The sequence below is a fragment of the Engraulis encrasicolus genome, chromosome 24 (assembly GCF_034702125.1).
Source record: "Engraulis encrasicolus isolate BLACKSEA-1 chromosome 24, IST_EnEncr_1.0, whole genome shotgun sequence".
In the NCBI taxonomy this organism is placed as follows: domain Eukaryota; kingdom Metazoa; phylum Chordata; class Actinopteri; order Clupeiformes; family Engraulidae; genus Engraulis; species Engraulis encrasicolus.
The window spans coordinates 39,196,508-39,202,641 of record NC_085880.1 but is presented as its reverse complement, the minus strand read 5'-3'; the positions used below and the strand labels follow the sequence as shown (position 1 = coordinate 39,202,641).

The window sequence follows — 6,134 nt, the reverse complement described above, 5'->3', positions numbered from 1 at the left end:
AGGACTAGGGATGTCTCTCTCTCTCTCTGAGAACAGGACTAAGGATGTCTCGCTCTCTCTATGAGACATCTCCACAGTGAACAGGACTAAGGATGTCTCGCTCTCTCTGTGAGACCTCTCTTGAGTGACCAGTACTAGGGCTCTCTCTCTCTCTCTGGGCCTTTCCTGCAATAGACTGACAGACCGACACACAGGCTGTGGTCTCTGAGCCTCTCTGTCCTGCAGTGGACAGAGAGACCCCTGGAATCGAGGGTTAAGGCTCTCGCTCTCTCTCTGGGCCTTCCCTGCAACAGACGGACAGACAGGCAGACAGACGGCAGACAGGCTATGGATTCTGAGCCTGCCCTGCAGTGGAGAGAGAGAGCGCTGGATGGATGGAAGGTTGATTGGACATGGGCTGGGAGATGGCCCATGTCCGTAGAGATGGCCATACGTTATGAAGAGAGGAGTCTGTGTGGATAAAGCATCACACCCAGCCTGTTCTCTCCCGTTAGGGGCGTGGAGGAAAATGAAGGGATGTGTTCTCATGACTTTTGCTGTGGGCCTACCTGGTTGGCCGGATTGTGTTCTCGTAACTTTCCTACAGGCCAGATGAGGACAACAGTCGTCTGGTCCACGGCATCAGAGGACTTGACCAGCCAAGCGTTACGTAATCTAGGGTCATGGGGTCAAAGGTCATGGGGTCAAGGGGTCATGTGAAAGTCAGCGAGACTGGGTTTGGAGGTCAAACATGTACAGAAATGAGAATGTTCTACAGAAACGAGAGTGTTGTAGTATATAAAGGGCAACTACAGTATGTGAAAAATGCTGAGACACTGGTAAAGTTAAAGACAGTAGCTTGCTACCACTACGTGTATGACAAGTGGGTGGCACTTTGAATGTTGAAAATGGGTCGATTGATTGAACATAGTACGTGTGAAGTAGTGACTAATATAAGATAGGATGTGGATCGTGCCAAGGATTATGTATACCAGAAGGTTTAAGGATGTTACGAACGTATAGGAGTGGAAAGGTGAGCTGATACACATGGTATGTTTTTATTTAAAGAAGAAAAGGACTATGAGTGCTGACATTTTGATTTGTCTGATAAATTGTCAATGATAATATTTTTTGTGCCAATTTTTTGGTGATTTCCAAGAATAAGGTACTGTCTTGACTGACTATAGAATTTGTTTATATACCACAGTGATGGGGGTGTTGCTTTTTTATGACATGAAAATCTAGTCAGTTTCTTGTGAACAAACACAGGTAAATTTATACCACAAAAGGGATTTAGATAAATGGAATGGCAGTATGACTTTTTTTTTTTTGGACGTTATCACACCACTTTTATTGTTATTCTTTGGACTGCCAACTGCGCCATACAACTCAAAGACTTCAAACTGTGACATTTGACTTATATCTTAGGATTAAATAATCATCACAGTATATAATTGGTCAGCAAAGACAATCTATCATTACACACACAGGCCTCCTGTCAGGATCTGGCAAGCGGTAGGGAAGAGTTAGCAAGGCCGCGCCCTCCTAGTGACGCAACACCTTTAGCATTGCTACCAGTGAGGTCTCAAGAGCAATGCAAGTACTTTCTGAGCTCCCGAAGAATTGGGAACTTCTCCCACTTTTTTGGGAAGCAAACAAACATTAGCAAACCAAGGGAGGCGGTTTGGAAAATGCCGTTTGGGAAATATTTATTGTCATGCTCTTGGTCAGACTAAGTCTCGAAGAGATTTGAAAGTTGATGATAATCAGGCTAGGGCAGAGTGGCAGCTGCCAGATCTCTCTCCCTCCCTCCCCCTCTCTCTCTCATCTGCAGGCCAGGTGTAGTGCTGGCGGTGGCAGTAGGTACATAGGTAGGGTGTTCAGGGCAGGTGCATATTTGCCTACCGTTGCCAGGCATCAGACGCATGAGCCAAACATGTAACTACGTATCACCATGGCGATATTGGAGAAGTACGTAAAAGAATAGAGCAGGCGCTTTGCCATCTGTACAAAAGGATCATACCCCACCCCACGCCACGCCACGCCACGCCACGCCACACCCCCTCACCCTCCCCAACTTCTTCAATCCAACCACCTCTTGCCTATAAGGAGCAGGACGGGAGCAGGTGGATGTGACATGTATAGGTGACATGTATAGGTGACATTTATAGGTGACATGTATAGGTGACGAGAATTGGGGCTCAACTTTGGCTTTACTTTTGGGGGAAAAAAAACAATGTCAGTGCCAAGAGGACTGCGTTTTTCTTCAAGCTAGAAAGAATGTGATTAAAAAATATTCCCTATTTTATTGCGGGTGAAGTTTGGCTTACTGGCTACATCCAACTGACAGGGCACCTCAGCCTGCTTGTTCTGTATTTTCTTTTCTTTTTCTTTTAAAATATAAGATCCATCAGCAGTGAACAAAAACAAGGAGATGTTTGATGAGTCCATGCTGTATAAAGTTCAGATCACCAACACTAAATAAATTCAAGTCAATGGTTCAGAACGTTGACCAAAAAAAAAACCCCAACCCACGTCAAATAAGAAGAAGCAGGGTCATTTTATGCTGTTTTGTCAGCACCAGTACACAGCATACTTTTGACAGACGCCACATTTCTATTAGAGAATGGACCCTCCCTGTGGTTCAGTTGCTGTTACCTGCATCAGGTGGGATCCATATGTGAGATATGAGAGCACATGATAGAGCAAAGAGAAGGGGGCGCACCTTGCATCAAACGGTTTTCTTTATTTTTGTGCACAGGCGCGTTTCGGCGTGTGCCTTCCTCAGTGTGCAGTGTTGATGCAAGGTGCGCCCCCTTCTCTTTGATTCTAAGTGTTTTATTTGGGCCAGCACCCTCAAAATTAATCAAGAAACCTGAGTGAAGCCTGCTACCTGCCACACTACATGATACTATAGACCAACCATATCACACCTCACTCACTTCACTATTAGCCTACTGACTGTGTCAAGCATCTATGGTTACGGCCTCACCAGGAGAAATGTAGCATTTGGCAGGGAAAAAAGATGTATTTAAGCACACAGGGGACTGACTGCAGTGAATATTTTGAGAGCGTTAAATTGTATTCACTTTGTGCACACAGTTTCAGTACATGCTGTTGTTTTTACTTTTCTATTTATTTTTTAATGTGTCTCATAACTTTACATCAATATTTTTCTGGGGCATATGCCATACATGGGGAAGCCAACACAGAGTGGGGTGCGGGGGAGGCAGTTGTCCCCAACCCAGGGACAGAATTGAGTCATCATTACATTGTATGTATTGGGTGAGGGGGCCCCACTGAGTTTAAAAGGACAAGGGAAAACACACACTACTAGCGACTACTACTGCCAGAAGGGAGCGTTCGTGGAGATGAGCAACGTTCTCACATGCTGACAGGGCTGAACTGGGGGGAGAAATAGGGCCCGGGCACTTTTGGCTTAAAGGGGCCCCTCATAATTAGCGTTGCAGAACTGAATCACCGGTGGGCCCTGCACCCTCGTGGGCCCCTATTTTCAGAAATGCACTTTTTTTTTTGGACATTTCTGAAAATAGGGGCCCATTGGGAAATGCCCGCTACGCCAGATGGCGAGTCCAGCCCTGACTGCAGTTACTCATGGACACTCTTACTCAAAATAGTTTTATTATTTAAAGCTGGTCTTGAGACAAACAAAAATGTACATTATTATTTTATTTAATTTTATTTAACAATATTGCAGGTCAAATGTTATTTTTGTACTACTACTACTACGCATATTTTATTTTAGCGATTTGTTTTTGTAGAGAATTTGGTAGGCCTATTTAATCTTTCCAACATTTGGTATTATTAACATGTATGTTCATCGCATCACTATATGTTTTAGTTTATTAACACTGGCAAAATTGGCAAAATAATTTGAAAGATATTAGTACATTTAGAAAACAAATGTGGAAAACAATGTAGGTTTTGCTACCATGAATCGCAAAAAATGTTCAAGTACAAAATACTGGACAGGTGTTGTAGTACTGTCACCAAGTGTTGCATTTAACGGACTGAGCAGATGTGTGGCTGATAACACTGACACTGAACCATAGCTAAGCCTTCAAGTTGTAACTACTGATGGCTCCGTTTAAAAAAAGAATCATGCCGCTTGATCTGTGGTATAAATTAATACATTGAGCCTAAATGTTTTGAAAAATGTAATCTGCAAACCAACTGAAGAAAAGTATTTTTTTTTCATGTAAAGAAATATGTATATGTGGACATATTGGCCCATTAGATTGCAGAAGAATAACATTGTAGAAAAACATTATTCAATAGTAGAAAATACACAGAGTGAGCAGTGTGGAGTCCCTGGGCCTGGGACCAAAGGGAGCTTGTAGGGGGAGTGAGATAGTGCCTTTGCTCCGGTCCTGAGGCCTATCTATACTAGAAAATGAGGACTCCAGGCTCTTGTATTAGATGATTTACCTGGTCTCCTGAACCCGCTTCTTAGTATACCGTTCTGGGGTATGCCAAGAACTTGGCTAAGTACTAGTTATCCAGGTTACGGTAATAATGAGATAGTGGTAAATAAATCATCTAATACAAGCGCCTGTAGTTCTTATTTTCTGAACTAAATGAGACAAGCTGACTATCTTTTATCAGATTTACCACTTCATGCAGGTTAATTTAGCCAGGTTTATCACTTAACCATGTTCTTTGACTACTCTGCTGGTTCTTGCTGACATAAGTGGGTCATGTTGGCATACCGTCAAACTTCAAACAAAAAAAATAAACAAAAACAATAAACTCAAAAACCTCAAGACTTTTGTTTGTGAAACTTCACGTTCACCTCTGTGGTCGCATTCACTTTTCACCTTTGACTTAGGCCTACCTGCAGCCTGGCAGTGTCGCCTCTTCTGTTGCGTCTAAAAGTTTTTGGTTCTGTCTCTTCCCGACAAAATAAGGGATATCTTCACATGAATAAAAAAAGAACATGGTTAATTTTGTCTCTGTACTTTTGATCACTATTTTTGACCTGTGCCATTTTGGATGACTAAATGAATAAAGCATTGGCCTCTTGTAACCTCAAAGACATTCCATGGGTGTTTTATATGACCCTTGAGTCAATTTTTTACTAGAGATGCACCGGATCCTGATTTTTAGGATCCTGCCGGATACCGGATCCACTGCTTAAGATCCTGCCGGATCCGTAACCGGATACTGGATCCTACGAAAGGGTTGAAACACATAGCCTACTCGCACAAGTGGGCCCTTTTTATTACGTAGGCTCAAACTATTTTTTAGACTCATTGGCTTACTGCCACACTGCCTGCACTGGCCGCTTCCAAAGTTCTTTCACTCCATGCAGCAATTGGGGTTGTGAAAGACTGACTGAAAAACCTAGGCTAGAGGTGCACCAGATCCTGATTTTTAGGTAACTGCCAGATACCGGATCCACTGCTTAAGATCCTGCCAGATCCGGATCCTGTGAAAAACCCTATAATCCTGCTGGATCCGGAACCGAATCTTGGATCCTATGCATCTCTAATTTTTACTGATCACCAGCTCAGGGGTAATATTGGGCAGTCATGGGTAAGCGGTTAGGGCGTCAGACTTGTAGCCCAATGGTTGCCGGTTCGACTCCCGATCCGCCAGATTAATGGGGGGAGTAATTAACCAGTGCTCTCCCCCATCCTCCTCCATGACTGAGGTACCCTGAGCATGGTACTGTCCTGCCGCACTGCTCCCTTTCAGACACCATTGGGGGCTGCCCCCTTGCACGGGTGAGGCATTAATGCAATTTTGCTGTCTGCACTTTGACATGGGAATGTGTGGAATGCTGTGTCACAATGACATTGAGAGTTAAAGCAACGATGCTCCATCAAACCAAAATCTTTGGTTAAAGTCTCCCAGTTGGGCTTTCACTTCACCTTCACTTCATTCATTCACATGGGAGGAAAGCTAGACCTCGGACTCCCCCTAGTGGTCAAACTTGTTGGGCGCCGCTTCCTGACTAGCCTACCACTGGCAAGGCATAAACCCTCTCTGGGCAAGGTATGTCAATATACAGAACTACATTTGCTCCCATCAGTTTACGCACTTCAAAAGAAAATCTCAAAATAATTAAGTAATGGCATGCCAGTCAGAACGGTCACACATGACATAACACAAGCTGTAGTATCACTGCCTGC

The 6,134-nt window shown here is 43.8% G+C and overlaps 1 protein-coding gene across 1 annotated transcript in view; it reads left to right on the top strand.

Annotated features, from left to right (window-relative positions):
• rasgrp3 (RAS guanyl releasing protein 3 (calcium and DAG-regulated)) overlaps nucleotides 1-5,022 on the top strand; it is a 95,821-nt gene extending 90,799 nt beyond the window's left edge. Inside the window, exon 18 of the mRNA XM_063191958.1 lies at nucleotides 1-5,022. This exon is cut by the window's left edge and continues 130 nt beyond it. The gene's annotated coding sequence lies outside the window, so the exon portion shown is untranslated.
• The last annotated feature ends 1,112 nt before the right edge of the window (nucleotides 5,023-6,134 follow it).